This window comes from Tamandua tetradactyla, chromosome 18 (genome assembly GCF_023851605.1).
Source record: "Tamandua tetradactyla isolate mTamTet1 chromosome 18, mTamTet1.pri, whole genome shotgun sequence".
Classification (NCBI taxonomy): Eukaryota; Metazoa; Chordata; class Mammalia; order Pilosa; family Myrmecophagidae; genus Tamandua; species Tamandua tetradactyla.
The window spans coordinates 32,267,066-32,284,812 of record NC_135344.1 but is presented as its reverse complement, the minus strand read 5'-3'; positions in this window follow the sequence as shown (position 1 = coordinate 32,284,812).

Here is a 17,747-nt window from a genome sequence, read left to right as displayed (position 1 = left end):
ATCTACCTAGAATAGGTCTTCTGCCATAAGGAGCTGGGGGAGTTAGGAATGGCCAGCTGGCTGATGAGTCCACCAAAGCAGTGTTTATGCAACCCAGAGCTATGCAAGAAAGAGAAACTACTCTCTTCACCATGTGCCCTGTCTTGTTTTTTCTTTGTAGTGAGACTTGAGGGTAGGGAATGGATACCACCAGCTGCTGACAGTCACAATATAGATCTTCTGCAGGACAGATCTGTGGAAAGTGGGATCTCCCACTGTTCCCAGCTGCCATAACTACCCAGAAGAGCTGTTCTACCTCAGGGAGCTAGGGGAAATGGGAACTGCCTCTTCCGCTGCTGGGCCTGCTGAACTAGTTATTCCACAAGGCAGAGTTGTAGTTCCTGTTAGAATGCCAGGACTCCCTCACTGTTCTTACTGAGTTTTCATGAATTTTGTTGAATGAATGCTCTCAATTTGTTGTAAGCCCTTTGATCAATCTCTAGACTTTACCTGATTTTTTTTGTTAATTTTGACCAGCTTATCAAGGTTCCCTGAATTCTTCACACCACAATTCTGGAAGGCCTGCCTCTCCATTTATTTATTTATTTTTTTAATTTTTTTTTTAGGTGCATGGTCCAGTAATCGAACGCAGGTCTCCTGCATGAAAGGGGTATTTAATTTTTAATAAAAGAATATTTACATTTGTGATGCTGGTTTAAAAATATTTTGAAAAAAATCCAACATCTTTAATCATTAAAGGAATAAATTTTCAATGGCATTCTTATGCCTTCTGTTATGGGTTGAATTGTGTCTCCCCAAAAGATATGTAGAAGTCCTAACCCCTGTTAACTGTGAATATGTGATCCTTTGTAGAAGTAGTGTCTTTGCAGAGGTGTTCAAGTTGAGAATAGGTCATACTGAATATAGTGGGCCCTAATCCAAGATGATTAGTGTCCTTAGAAGAGATGTAACACAGACACACAGGAGAGAAGGCCAGGTACAGAGGCAGAGACTGGAGCCATGCATCTACAAGCTAAGGAGTACTAAGGATTTCTAGCAAAAACCAAAAGCTAGAAGTGGCAAGGAAGGATTCTCCCCTACAAGTGCTGAGGGAGCAGGGCCCTGGCAACACCTTGATTTCATACTTCTAACCTACAGAGCTGTGAAACAATGCATTTCTATTGCTTTAGCCACCTAGTATGTGGTACTTTGTCACTGCAGCCCCAGGAAACGAATATACCTTCCTATTGTCTTCCACTAACTCTCCCCTCTGGTTTGGATTTCCTTGCTGCATGATACACAAGACCACCTGCTATCCTATTTTCGTGCAAAACACAGAGAAAAGCCTCTCAAAGGTAGCAAAATGCTTCAAAGTCAATTTGAAATTCAATAGCTAACCTTAACAGTAAATGATGAGTATTGCAAATAGGAATGCAGCACTTTACAGAGCATCTGCTCTCCATACCCTCAACTAGTGTACCACTTTCTTCCAAACTGAAAGGTGAAAAAGCACATCTTGGTGTCATGCTTAGTTTGCGTTTTCATTATGAAAGAAGCTGAGTATCTTTTTCATAAGTGTAAGAGCCATTTGTATTTACTTATCTAACCCCTCCAGTTTATCTCTAAGCTGAAGTATTTATCTGTTTGCTTTGAGATCCATGCCCACCTTTCTGCTCTGGTTTGCGGGAACTAATTTCCCAGGCTCCCTTACCAAATGGCTTCTGGCTGAGTTCAGCCAATGAGAATCATTAGTAGGCAACTGGAGTGTGGGAGGAGGGGAGAAACCAGGGAGTTTTTCATCCCCTCTCTGTTTTGGGCTGGTATCCTTCACAGTGGCTGTGTTTCCTCCATGTCCTGCCAGTTTACCCTCTTTTTATGGTTCCAGTTCTCGCTGGGCAGCCCCATCGGTGGTTCTAGCGTCATCAGGATGGTTCTGGTGAGCAGTCTCTAGAATACAGCCCCCCCCCCCCCCAGACTCCTTCAGACTTGCTAGTGGTAGTAGTTTTGCTGTTTCTACCCTCTTGGCTCACTGTCCCCTGATTGGCATCATTGCTCATGTTCTAGCATCTGTGCATCTAGTTCCATGCATTAAATTCCCTCCGTTGGAGTACCTAGAGGGTTTTTGTTTTCCTGACTAGAACCTATCTCCCACTGACCAAATTAAGGACAATTTGAGCATAAAATTTAAATAATAACTGATTAAAACCCGTTCAGTATATAAAATCTGTGCATCCATGGCGATTCTCAAAAGAAGAGACAGCTCAAATGTAACAAATGAACTTTTACATTATCCCCCAACTCTTGCCTTTCCTAGGAGCCTTAGAGAACAGATGGCTTTCCTATCAGTATAACAGTAACTCTTAACTTGAGGAAAATAGCATTGTGGCCAAAGTTATGCCCAGAAAGATAAACATCCTCACATTATTCCTGCACATACAAAAGTATTGTAGACGCTGGATAGGCCAAATTTCAATCCTTAATTTGAATGTAAACAGAGCCAATCACAGTGCCCCAATGCCTCAATCCCACCTCCCTTTGTTCAAATCTTATAAAACATTGCTGTGTCCTCTGATTAGTGCGGATACTGAGCTTGTAAAGTGCTGTCTCTCCTGCATTGTAAAGTGCTATCTTTCCTTCCACCACTGACCATGAGGACCCCTGTACACCTCCTAATAGATTGCTCATTTTCTTGCCTAGGTGGACTTGTCCGAGTCATTCTTTGGTCTGTCGTACCCCTTACAGTTTGGCAGAAGGCTGTCTCATTACACAGCCTCTCTCCTTACTCAGAACGCCAAACAAATTGTCAATATTGGCAGGTTCTTCTATGCCAACTTCTTTCTCTAAACTTTGTTAATTAAATGAAAAGAATTATCTTGCCTTTTCAAGAGGAGTTGTAATCAAATAGCCCAAGTTGATAGAAGATCAGCTAAATGTATCAAATGATTGATAGAATTAAAAAATCACTATTTTGTAACTCCTAAGAAATAATATTGGTAAGGGTCATCAATGCACGTTAAAATTGAGTGAAATGTTGGTGGGAAACTGCCTTTATTTTCTTGTTGCAGAGGGGAAGATTAACTTTAAATGAATAAGTCTGTCTGTCACTTCTTAGGCAGATTGTATTTTCCAAAGATGGATGGATGGATGGATGGGTAGATGGAAGTATAATAAATAAATATAGATTAGATTACATATAGGTATAGGCATACTTCATTTTATTCACTTAGCTTTAGTGCACTTCACAAATTTTGCATTATATGAAAATTGAAGACTTCTGGCAACCCTGCATCAAGCAAATCTATCAGCACCATTTTTTCTGACAGTATATGGTCACTTCATGTCTCCGGGTCACATTTTAATTAAGGTACATACATTGTTGTTGTTGTTTTTTTGATATAATGTTATTGCATATTTACTAGACTAAGTATAGTGTAAATATAGCTTTTATATGCACTGGGAAGTCAAAATATTTGTGACTCACTTTATTGCAGTATTCACTTTATTGTGGTGGTCTGGCACCATACCCATATCTCTGAGGTATGCCTGAATAGAGATAAATATCCCATTCTATATCCCATCCCTTATGCTCCTTCAGTGTGATACCAGCATTCCATCAACAAGTAGGATCTTTGTTCTGAGTTTTTAAATATAGGCATCTATGTAACAGCTTCAATCATTAGAAGTGTCAAGAGGAAGGGATGCTGCATGGCTTACAAGAAAAAATTATAAAGATGATATGGCTTCCATCTGGTTCTCCTCTCTTGGAACCCTGTCACTGTGTTGTGAGAAAGCCCAGGTCATACGGCAGGTCCACATAAACTGTCAGCACTACCACCCATCATATGAGCAAGTGAATCTTCAGATGGTTCTAGCTCCCTCGACCTTCAGATTTTCTTGCTGAAATCCCAAACATCAAGGAGCAAAGACACTACCCACTGCCCTTTCTGAATTCCTGACTCACAGAAATCATGAAAAATATTTTGTGTGTAATTTGTTATGCAACAAGAAATAATGAATACACTACTCAAACTTAGTATTACCAATACTGAGACCTCCTGACATTACACATTCCCTAATTGATGCAATATGAAGTGAACAGTATCGCCTGTGAAGTGCCAGTGCCAAAAACAAAACACCTGGATTTAATTAGAACTTCATGTCCGTCATTTAATGTATTGGAAACACGGGATAGAAAAACAAGCTAAATGTCACGATGAGGCAACAGATAAATTCAGATTTAACATAACTAACCTTGTCTCTCTAGAAAACATGAATATCATAGAATAAAAGAGATCCTGTTCTGGATTACAAGAAATTTAAAGTATAACCAACCGTAAACCATGAACCTTGACTGGATTCAGTTTTGGAAAAAAATTGGGGAAATTTTAATGTATATTAGATGTCATAAGGGAATTATTGTTCATTTTCTTAAGTATGATAATGATATTGTGGTGATATAAAATATCTTCATTTCCTGGAGATGGGTGCTGTAGTATTTAGGGGTAAAAGTGATATGTGATGTCAATAATATGCTTTAAAATGGTTCAGCTGACTTTTGTATGTACTGAGAAGGATGAACTAAAATTTATCTGAGGATCTTCTAGTTTTAATATTCTATGACTCTAATATTCTTATTCTGGGAAATACATTCATATTGAAATTAAAGACTATAATATAGTTATGTGTATTTCAGCAATTAGATATACATCAGCAATATAATTAGATATATAGATAGGTTGGTAGACGGTAGGATGAGCATATATAGTAAAATGTTACTTGTTCAATCTAGTTGATGATTATAATAGTATTTATTGTACTATCTCTAATTTCCAACATTCAAAAAATTTTTCCTAATAAAAATTTTTAAATACCCCCGTGAAACAAATGCACCGATTAGATGTTTATGTTTCATGAAAACATATTGATAAGAACTTGTGGACTGGTGAAGTGAAGAAGTTGGGAGAGAAGGGAGAGTTGCTGGTGTTTAATTGTAAGCTCATATGCATTCTGGTGAAATTCATCTGCCAGGACTTCCCACCAGCATCCATTCTTTCCAGCACTACTCACTGAGCCTAGGTGGGTGTTTGAATTGTTTGCATTAGACTAAATGGGTGAAGATAGGCATTTCTTGAATTGTGCTGGATGCAAATATTGTTACGCTTAAACCTAAAGCATATTAGTATCTAATATTGGAGAAATGATATGCAGTGTATTAAGCTTGAAATCTGAAAATTGAGTCGTTTTTAATCAAACATGTTTTCAAAGAAGCTAACTAAGCAGGACATATTCTCTACAGGAGATTAATATGGATAGATTTTTATTCCAAATGTAGGCTTATCTTTATTCATAGGAATATACTTGCCTTTTTTTTTTCTTTAAACAACTGCAATGCATTTTCTGATCACTATTTCGACGAAGATAATCTTAACTTCCCTTTAGCTTGGTGAAGTCAGGCGTCTCTCTCTAACTCTAGGCTCCTGTCCTCCCTTTGACCCCGGCCCTTACAATATCCAGGCTCCTAATTAGTTGGTTCCTAATCTTCTTCCTCCCCCCAGGTCTTTATAGACTACAGCTGGCCTAATCACCACAAGAAAACCATTCTGAGCCAAGTGGTCCTTATTGCACCTCTCACCTGTCCCAGTGGTCATGCCCTTTACTTACTTCCTCGGCTTTTCTTCCAACCCACTCCTAGCGCTTTAAAAACTCTGACTTTTGTTTTCACGAAGTTAAACTCTATTCTCTCTCTCCTACCATGGTAGCTGTGAGTAAGTCATCTTTCCCTGTTTCACGTTGTCCGGTGCAGGCTCTTCTTCGACAATTTAAAATCTAAGATCGATGCAGCAACTCAAAAGCCTCAGGTAATTTAAATTTCCTTTCTTCTGATGGCTCAACATGATAAATGTGGTTTATTCTAATTACAGAGATTTAGTTGGTGTGCTTTGTAAGCTGTGCCTGATTTGCATAATTGCAATTCTACTCCTTATTTGTGATGCAGAAATCAAAATATTTCTTGGGGATGCTCTTGCTCTTTACCCTTAAAAAAAAATGGCAGCCTGGTGTTGCTTAAGTATCAGGAAGGACACTTGGGTTCTAGTCCTAGCTCTGTCATTTACTCACTCCTGGGTCTACCTTCAAAATAGAACCCAAATTTGACCCCTTTTGCCAGCTCTGTATATACCACGCTAGTCCCAAGCGGCATCCTCTCTCATCTGGTTATTACAGTAGCTTCCTAACTGGTCTCTCTGTTTTTGTTGTTGCCCCACTACACCTGGTACTGGTGTGATACTTTTGTTATAATTGACAAACGCACATTTTCATAATTGCATTGTTAACTATAGGTTATGGTTAACTTAGGGTTCACTGTGTTCTGCAGTTCCGTGCGTGGGTTTTTATAATTTTTATTCTAATACCATATATACAATCTAACATTTTCCCTTTTAACCACATTCAGATGTATATCTTAGTGCTATTAATTGTGTTTACAATGTTGTGCTACCATCACTACCATTCATTACCAAAGCATTTCTGTCATTACAAATAGGAACTCTGTACATTTTAGGACTTAACTCCCTGCTCCCTATCCCCACCCCATCCACTGGTAAACTATATACTGGTTTCTGATTCTGTTTTGCTTATTCTAATTATTTTATATCAGTGACATCATACAGTATTTGTCTTTTTGTGCCTGGATTATTTCATTCTACAGATGTCTTCAAGGTTCATCCATGTTGTCACATGTATCAAGACTTCACTTTTACCACTGAATAATATTCCATTGTATGCATTTACCACATTTTATCTATTCATTCATTGGCTGATGGACATTTAGGTTGCTTTCATCTTTTGCCAAGTGTGAATAATACTGTTGTTATGAACATTGCTGTGAAAATATCTGTTCAAGTGCCTGTTTTCCATTCTTTTAGGTATATACCTAGAAGTGGGATTGCTGGGTCACATGGTAATTCTATACTTAACTTTCTGCCAAACTGTCTTACACAACTGCTGAGCCATTTTCCATTCCCACCAGTAATATATGAATTCCTATTGCCCCACATCATCTCTGAGACTTGTTCTTTTCTTTCTTTCTTTTTTTTTCAAGTAGCCATTCTAGTGGGTGTGAAATAGAATCTCAACGTGATTTTCATATGCATTTCCCTAATGGTTAATGATTTTGAGCATCTTTTCATGTGCTTTTTTGGCCATTTGTAGTAACTTCTTTGGAAAAAATGTCTATCAAGTCTTTTGCCCACTTTTTTTTCAAAACAACTATTTTATTTGTTCACAATTTGTGGGTAAACACTTCACGAAAGGCTTAAGTGGGCAGTTTCTACATGGGGTGTCTAATGCGGTTGCTATCAGACTTTAACTAGGGCTGCAATCTTCTCATGGCTCAGCTCCACTGGATGTTCAAGATGGCCCACTCGTTTGGCTGGGAGTCCATCTGGAACTGTCAATTGAGCTCCAGCATGGCGGGCTCAGGGTAGCTGGACTTCTTTGTTGTTGTTGTTGTGTTGTTTTGTTTTGTTTTGTTTTTTTGGTTTTTTTGGTAGCTGGACTTCTTATATGATGAGGATGCAAGCTTTAGAGCAAGCATCCAAAGAAGACCAGGTAGTCTCAGAAGTTAGAGAATAATTGTTCTAAGCAATCACAAGTCCACCTAGATTCAAAAAGGAGGGACACAGATCCCACCTCTAGATGGGAGTTGTTTATATAATTTGGGACTATGTTTTTTTTTATTATTAATTAAAAAAAAATTAACAACATTTAGAAATCATTCTATTCTACATATGCAATCAGTAATTCTTTTGCCCACTTTTTAATTGGGTTGTTTGTCTTTTTGTTGTTGAGTTGAAGGATTTCTTTATATATTCTAGATATTAAACCCTTATCAGATATATAGTTTCCTAATATTTTCTACCATTGTGTGGGTTGTCATTTTACTTTCCTGTTAAAGTCCTTTTTTTTTTATTTCATTGCTATTTTAATTTTCTTTTCATTGACTACTTGTGAGGCTTGCTTAAAGTCCTTTGCAAAAAAATTTTAATTTTGATGAGGTTCCATTTTTTTCTTTTGTTGCTTGTCTTTAAAGTATGAAGTCTAAGAAACCATTGTCTAATACGACGTCCTGTAGTTACTTTGTGTGTTTTCTTCTCAGAGTTTTTTTCTGGCTCTTCTATTTAGATCCTTGATCAATTTTGAGTTGATTTTTGTATGTGGTGTGAGATAGGGTTTTTGTTTTTGTTTGGCAAATGGTTATCCAGCTTTCTCACCACTATTTGTTGAAGAAATTATTCTTCCCCAAGTGAGTGGTCTCTGCTCTCTTGTGTGTGTTAAAAAAAAAAAAAAAAAAGAAAGGTGAATTGGCCGTAAATATGAAGGTTGATTTCTGAGCCTTAATTTGATTTCATTAGTCTGTATATCTGTCCTTGTGTCAGGACCATGCTGTTTTCATTAATATGGCTTTGTAATAAGTTGTAAGAAGGGGAAGAGTATATCTTCCAATGTCATTCTTCTTTTTAAGATGCCTTTGGCTATTCAGGCCTTCCATATAAATGTGATGATTGTTTGTTTTTGTTTGTTTGTTTTTGGTTTTGTTTTTTTCAGTTCTAAAAAGAAGGTTGGAGTTTTGATTGGAATTGTGTTGAATCTGTTTGATCAATTTGGGTAAAATTGACTTAGTGACAATTAGCCTTCCAGTCCATGAGCATGGAATGTTTTCTTTGATTCCTTTTAGCAATATTGTATAGTTTTCTATGTATAAGTCTTCTACATCCTTGGTTAAACTTATCCTAGATATCCGATTCTATTAGTTGCTTTTGTAAATGGATTTTTTTTTCTTGATTTATTCTTTTGATTATTCATTTGCTAGTATTTAAAAACACTTTTAGATTTTGGGGTGTGGATCTTATACTCTGCCACTTTGCTGAATTCATTCATTAGCTCTAGAAGATTTGTTGTAGATGTTTCAGGATTTTTGTATATAGGGTCACGTCATCTGTAAATAGGGAAAGTCTTCTTCCTTTCCAACTTGGATGACTTTTCTTTCTTTTGTCTATATGCTAAGACTAGAACTTATAGTATAGTGTGGAAAAAGAGTGGTGACAGGGAGCTTCCTTGTCTTGCTCCTGATCTTCGAGGGAAAGCTTTCAGTCTTTCACCATTCGGTTTGATATTTTTCATATACACTCTTTATTATGTTGAAGAAGTTTCCTTCTATTACTAGTAATCTGTTTTTATCAAGAAATGGTGCTGGATTTGGTTAAACAGCGTCTATTGTGTCAATTGAGGTGATCATGTCCTTCATTCTATTAATACGGTTCAATACATTAATTGATTTTCTTATGTTTGAACAACCTTTGTATACCGGAATAAATCCAACTTGCTCATTGTTTTTTTTTAAATATTTTTATTGAGAAATCTCCATACACATAGAGTCCCTCCACAGTACACAATCAATGCCTCACAACATCATCACATATTTGTGCACTCATTACCATGATCGCTTCCAGAACACCCTCATCAAACTTCAGAAAAAGATAAAAAGAGGGTACTCTGGAGGTCACTCTGGAGGTCACTCTTACATAAGCTGCAGTTAGACATTGCTATGTATCACAATTTGCCAACCCCCAACCAAAACCATTCCTGCCAATCTTAAAAAAATATCTAGGGCAATATATAAGATTCTACATAGGTTCCATGCACTAGGGTAATTTTCCACAAACTGAAACCTTCCAGATGGGTCCCTGAAACAGATTATGTCCTGAAATGCAGAGGGGCCAGCCTGTCCAGAATGTCAACTAGTTCTACCCCCCTATCCCATATTATTGACAGCCCCTTCCAACATAAAAAAAAGTTAGAATGGGCATAGCCCAAAGACCCCTAAAGAGTGGGAGAAAGGTCAAAGGTGATGGTGGCGGTATACAGATAAAGTAGGGTTTAACAAATGAGTATGACTGCTGAATCATTATATTGATATTTCTTTTAGTCTCTAGGATCTTAGAGAAGCTAGGAGTAAAAACTGAAAATTGTAGAATTGTTAACACATACCAAACTCTGAAATCTGTTCTACAACTAATGGTTGTGATGTACTTTGAAATGTATAGCTTTTTTATTTATCACAAAAAAGAAAAAAAAAAGGAGGAGGAGTATAACAGAGAAAATAGAATTTAACAAATGAGTATGTCTGCTGAATCATTATATTGATGTTTCTTTTGGTCTCCAGTGTCTTGGAGCAGCTAGAATAAAAAATGAACAATTGTGGAACTGTAACCCATACCAAAATTTAATATCTGTTCTATAACTGCTTGTTAAAATGTACTTGCTAATTTATTGCCTTTTTGTATATATGTTATATTTCATAATTTAAAAAAAATTAAAAAAACAGACAATAAGAAAAAAACCCCACATATCCGATACCCCCTAACCCTCCCCCTCATTGTCCACCATTTCAATCCATCTAACTTTTTTACTCTTAATCCCACTATTATTTACCTCTTTATTTTTTATTCATCTGCCCATACTCTGGATAAAAGGATCATCAGACACAAGGTTTTCACAATCATACAGTCACATTGTAAAAGCTATATAGTTATACAATCTTCCTCAAAAATCAAGGCCACTGGAAGTCTCTCTCCTTCTAAGCCCAACTCTACAAATGAAACCATTGCCCTCCCCCCTACATAGAACACAACATCCAGGGATGAAATTTTCCCTGGCAGCATGGGAGGGATGAACCTGGCCTTGGCATCATGGATCAACAATACCATCCTGACCAAAAAGGGGAAAAGAAGTATAATAAATAAGGTGTCAGTGGCTGAGAGAGTTCAAATGGAGTCAAGAGGCTACACTGGAGGTCACTCTTATGCAAGCTTCAGTTAGACATTGCTACTATCATAACTTGCCAACCCCCAACCGATACCATTCCAGCCAATCCTAAAGAACACTTAGGGCATTGTATAAGACTCTACAAAGACTTACATAAAAGACTCTACAAAAAAAATGTACTTTGAAATTTTTTGCTTTTTAATATATATATGTTATTTTTCACAAAGAGAAGAGTATAATAGTGAAGATAGGACTTAACAGTTGAATATGACTGCTGAATCAATATATTGATATTTCTTTTGGTCTCCAGTGTCTTGGAGCAGCTAGAAGGAAAAATGAAGAATTGTGGAACTGTAACTCATATCAAAATTCAAAGTCTGTTGTATAACTACTTGTTAAAAAGTACTTGGAAATGTATTGCTTTTTTGTATATATGTAATTTTTGACAATAAAAAAATGTTAAAAAAAAAAATCAAGGCCACTGAAGCACAGTTCAACAGCTTTAGGTACCTCCCTCTAACCACTCTAATGCACAGTAAACTAGAAAGGGATATCTATATAATGCATAAGAATAAACTCCAGGATAATTCCTCAACTCCATTCAAAATCTCTCAGCCACTGAGATTTTATTTAGTCTCATTTCTCTCTTCCCCCTTTTGGTCAAGAAGACCCTCCCAATCCCATGAGGCCAGTTCCTGGCTCATCCAGGAGTCCTATTCAAGATTCCATTAATTATGATGTTCAAATAAACTAACCATACAGGTAAAAGTAGATAATGTGCTACCCAAAATATAAATTTTGTACCAAATAAACATCTCTCCCTTGGGTCTCACACAAAAGTTGAAGTTTTAAAATATGGACCATATTATCCTTTACCCTGTACTCTGATTTATCTTAACCCTATCCAGATCAGCTTTATTCAGATCTCTAGTTGAAGTTTGATCACTTTTTCAACTTTTTAAACATTTCCTGCATGGGATAATGCTGACTTTCATAGTTTTAGAACTCTAACTCTGAGTCTCAGGTATCCTATAAATAGCCAAAGTTTCAGGGAACAAACAGGTTATAAAGAAATAGCTCTGTATCTCATAATTTGGAAATAACAGTTACAACTCCAGAACAGATGTGACTGCACTTGCTCATTCTTTTGTTTTGAAATGGTATAGGAGTTGGTTTGCTAGTATTTTGATAAGGATTTTTATATCTACATTTATAACAAGATAGTGGTCTGTAATTTTCTTTTCTTGTGGTGTCTTTATCTGATTTTGGTAGTAAGGTGTTATTGCCTTCAAAGAATGAATTAAGAAGTATTCCTTCATCTTTGAATTTTTTTTTTTTTAGAAGAATTTGTGTAGTAATGGTATTACTTATTTTTCAAATGATTTGTAAAATGCACTGGTGAAGCCATCTGGTCCTGGGCTTTTCTTTTTTAGTAGGTTTTTGATGATTGATTCAACCTCTTTACTTGTTATTGGTCTGTTAATATCTTCTATTTCTTCTTGAGTTAGTGTAGGCAGTTTGTGTGTTTCTAGGAATTCATCCATTTCATCTAGATTATCTAAATTGTTGATGTATAGTTGTTCATAGTATTCTCTTATACTCCTTTTTAGTTCTCTGTGGGGTCATTAGTAGTGTTTCTTTTTATTTCTGATTTAATGTATTTGTCTCTTTTTTTTCTTTGCCAGAGTAGTTAAAGGTTTATTTTATTGATCTTACCAGAAAATCAACTTTGTTTCATTGATTGTTTTTATTTTTAAATTTTCTATTTCATTTAATTCCTCTCTAAGCTTTATTTCCTTCCTTCTGCTTACTTTTGGTTTAGTTGGCTCTTCTTTTTCTAAATCCTTGTGAAGTTAGGCCTCTGATTTTTAGATCTTTCTTCCTTTTTATTTTTTATTTTATTTTATTTTTTTTACATGGGCAGGCACTGGGAAATGAACCCAGGTCCTCTGGCATGGCAGGCAAGCGTTCTTGCCGCTGAGCCACCGTGGCCTGCCCCTTTCTTCCTTTTTAATGTAAGCATTTAGAACTGTAAGTTTTCCTCTCAGCCTTTGCTGCCTCCTATAGTTTGCTATGTTGTGTTTTTATTTGCACTCATCTCAGGATTTTTCATATTTTTCCTTGTGATTTCTTCTTTGACCTAATGGTTGTTTAAGAATGTGTTGCTTGATTTCCACATACTTGTGAATTTTCCAATTCTGTCATTGATTTCTAGCTTCATTCCATTGCAGTTGGAGAAGATACATTGTATGATTTAAATATCTAAAATTTTTTGAGTCTTGTTTTGTGACCCACCATATGGTCTGTCCTGGAGAATGACCCATGCTCACTAGAGAAGAATGTTTATTCTGCTGCTGATGGGTGATGTGTTCTACATATGACTATTAGGTCTAGTTGTTTTAGAGTATTATTCAACCTTTTATTTCCTTATTGATCATCGGTATAGATGTCCTATCCAGTATTGAAAGTGGGGTATTGAAATTGAAATCTACTATTAATATAAAACTTCTTATTTCTCCCCTAAAATTTCTCAGTACTTGCTATATTTATTTTGGAGTTTTGCCAATATATGTGTATATATGTGTGTGTGTGTGTCTGTGTATATGTATATATTTATATTTATAATTGTGTTTTGCTAGTCATTCAAAGATTCTGTCAGAGAACAGTACCCGGAGCATCTTATGCTACTATCTTGATCGACCAAATAAAATGACAGTTTTTTATATTTATCCACATATTTCCCATTTCTGGTTCTCTCTATTCTTTATTACAGATCTGAATTTTTATCTGGTGTTATTTCTCATCAACCTGAAGAATTTCCTTTAGCATTTCTTATAGTTCAGGTCTGTTTGAAATGAATTCACTCATCTTTGGTTCATCTGAAAATATCTCTGTTCCACCTTCATTTTTAAGTATTTTCCTTAGACATCTAATTCTAGGTCAATAATATTCTTCTTACAGAACTTGAAAGATGTTGCCCACTGTCTTTTAGCCTCCATTGTTCTTCATGAGAAATCACTAATTTCCATAGTTTTGGTCCCCTCTCTGTATGTAATGAGTCTTTTTTTCTTTCACTGCTTTTAAGATGTTCTCTTTATGTTTGATATTCAGCAGTTTGGCTATCTATTCTGCTTGGAATTCACTAAATTTCTTAGTCCTGGAAGTTGTGTATGTGTTTTTACCAAATTTAGGTAAGTTTTAGTCATATTTCTTCAAATATTTTATCAGCCCCATTTTCTCTCTCCTCTCCTTCTGGAATTCCAATTACCTGTATATAGATTGTTTGATATTGTGTTTTAGGTTATGAGTTTCTTTTATATTTAAAAAATTTTTTTCTTCCTCTTCTTTTGATTGGATAATTTCCATTGGCTACTTTTCAAGTTCACAGACCCTTTTTTTTGGTCCTAAATAAGCCCGTCCACTTATTTTTCTTTTCAGATGTTGTACTTTCCGTTCTAAAATTTCTATTCGATTCTTTTTTATAGTTTCCATTTATCTCCTGAGAGTACCATCTGTTCAGTCCCTAGTCCTATGACCTAGTTCCTTTACTCGTAAGGCATGGCCCTTCTGGTACGTCATGGAAAGTCAAAGACATGAAGCCCCTTTAACTTGGTAGGATTCAATATTCCAACTTGATCTCCCATTTTCTGGGAGGCAGGTGATACCTTTACTCAGCCTTTTCAGCCTTCTTGCTGTTGCTTTCCAGTGTGTTCCTTGGAGAACCCTCCTTGTCTCAGTGCATGGCAAGTATTTGAGTGGAATGGGTCAGGTTTGAAGGCTTTCCCCTCTTTGGCTCCTTCCTCTAATATCTCAAGCCATTAAGACAGCAACTTTCTACTTGAGTTCTACTTGCCCTGCACACAGGCTGGGGAATGCCCTCAGATAAAAACCTATATAAACGTGGTTCTTATGTAGTGTAATCCCCTTTTTCAAGGGTCATATTCCTTCAGATCTACCTGCTTTTGGTCATATTCCAGAGCTGTCAAACAGGAAGGTATATATGTATATAAAACAGAATTTACAACTGTAATATGTGGGAGAGATGGTCCATTTTAAGATACTCCTCCATTATTGGAATCATAACCTAGGAAGTATCTCTAGACTTTTTCCATGACAGCAGAAATGTATCCTCTTAGAATGCAGAGATTACCCCTTGATCACTTGGTCACTGGTAACCAAAAAGGCCATGTGCCTGCTGTATGCCCTGTAGCATCGATTTATATTTACCTACTGAGAGTAGAAGGTATGGAAAGCCAAAATCTTCTGTTTTGAAAATTTGCATTTTGGGTTTAGGATTTTCTCTAAGCAGGACACTTATATACATATGCTTAATTCAGACCTGTTTCTACAGCCAAAAGAATTTGAGAGAAATGTGCTTCTGTTTATACTTTTATTCTCAAAGCTAACAATTAAGGTAAGCAATTGTCTCTTCTCTGGTCCTTTGAGTTATTAGAAGCAGCTTTTGGTATTAATAAGCTAGAAATAAATGACTTACCTCTGGTAGTTTTTTTCCAAGTTAAGGACCATGATATATCATACAGATCATTTGTTACCCTGAATTGGAACAGCCAAGCCTCTGGTGTTCCATGTGGGCAGGGGAAGAGGTGGGTGGCTCTCTTCTATTCTGAGGTTCTCCTTGGAGGTGGAATGGATTTAGAGGTGTCTTCACAATTACCTGTGCCATTTGTGAGTATGAGCTGACTTCTGTCTTGGGGGAGGAGTGAGGAGGGTATTTTCTTTTCTCCCTCGTTGATCTGCTCTGAGTCAGACGAGACTCTAGACATTAGTCAAGTTTTGGGTGAGTTCACCCATGGTAACCAACATATTTCCAGATTCTGGAGCACAGATCATCTGCTGGCTAGGAATTCATGTGTTGAAAGTGATTTGTTGTTTTGTGTATGCCATCGAGGCAGAGACACAACCATCTTGTTTTAAAAATGTTTGCATATTGGAACCAAGGGACCATGGCAGGATATAATGTCTCATTTTATAAGGGGTTAAACCTCCTGTGATATTGACAGAACCTCCTCTAGATGTCCATAATCTCAGATGGTAAAAATCTCTCTCCTACTGTAAAGACCACATGGATTATTTAGAAGGATGTAAAGCAACTGTCACTATTTTCTTAGGTACTAATTTCTCCTATCATAATTTGGCCATTTCTCAATCATCTTTTTAATCTACTCTTTGGCTAATCCTGTGTCTATTCCTAAATCCAAGCCTGTTTTCAGCCTTTTCTGGCTGCATGTGGTCTCAACCCTGAGCTCTCATGTGCCCTCTTCAGCCACTCTGGCTTCTCTGTAAGACTCTGGGAAAAACTTTAACATAGTGGTTCTCCATCTTGTTTTCCTACTGTGATAAACAAGGTACAGCTGTTTATCCATCTGACAAATATTTATTGAGCATGTACTTTGACTCGGGGATCATGGTGGGAGCTGATGATCAGATAAGCCAAAAAAGATATAAGATTTTGCTTCCATGAAGTTTAAATTCTAGGAGGAAGTATAGCTAAGAAAATAAAAAATCCAAGTGTGATGAATGCATTGATGGGGTACAGAATATTATAGGACATAGGGGAGCATCTAACAGAAATGTATAGGGATCAAGGAAGGCTTCCTGGAGGAAAGATAAAGCCTAGAAGTGACATCTAGGCTGTAGCCTGAGGGTGATTTGGGGGAGAGGTGTTCCAAGCATTCCCATGAATAACACATGCCCAGGAGGGAACACAGGGTTATGCCCAATCTTTTCTCTTTTGCTTAAGAGGACAAAATAGAATGCAAAGTAAGAAATACAGTCATGGTAGAAATAAATATGAATCTATTCTGATTTCTAAAAAAAATAGTTTGCAAATTATTAACTGGGAGTCAGAGTTCAGTGTGTTATGATCCATAGCTGAGAAATGCACTTCCAAAATGACTTACTGTATTAGACATGGTGCCTGACACACAGTAATTGATAAAGAAAAATCATTAGAAAATGAGCCCCCTCCAAGGTAACCACCAATAAGATTGGGGGTACATTTTTCCAGTCTCCTTCTGTATTGATTTTTAAAAATATTGCTGGAATACAATATACCAGAAATGGAATAGCTTTTAAAAAGGGAATGGAATATATTGTTAGAAGTTTACAGTTCTAAGGCCATAAAAATGTCCAAACCTAAGGCATCCAGAGAAAGATATCTTGATTCAAGGAAGGCTGATGTCTGTCACATGGGAAGGCACGTGGCTGGTGTCCACTGGTCCTTGTTCCTGGTGTAGTTGCTTTCAGGTTCTGATGACAGTGGTTTCTCCAAGCATCTGTGGGCATTAACTTAGGTCCTCCAGGACACAACTCTGAGTTTTGGCTTGCTTAGCATCTCATGGGAAGGTACATGGTAATATCTGGTGAGCTGTGCCTCTCCAAACATCTGTATCTAGGCATCTGCTCTGTCAGCACTCCAAGCATCTTCAAATGTCTATGTCGCTCTTGGCTCATTAGGAAATGTTCTCCAAGTGTCTGAGCTTCCTCTAAAATGTTTCCCCTTTTAAAAGACTCCAGTAAACTAATCAAAACCCACTTTGAATGGGTGAAGTCACACCTCCATCTAGTCAAAAGGTCACACCCACAACTGGGTGTCACATCTCCATGGAAATAATCCAATCAACGTTTCCACTCTAAAATATTGAATCAGGAGTAGAAGAACAAGACTTTTCTTGGGGGTACATAACAATATCAAACCAGCACAACTTCCTTCTATCTATCTATCCATCTATCAAAAGAGAGTTAAGTCCTATGCATTATATGTATAACTGACTCTTTTCATTTAATAGATCATAAACATTTTCCCATTAAATACTATTCTGCAATATCACTTAAATAATTGCATACTTTACCATTTATATAATTAGTTCCTTGTTAGACAATTTCGTTGCTTCTAAACTTTTTTTTTTTTTTAATTTTCATTG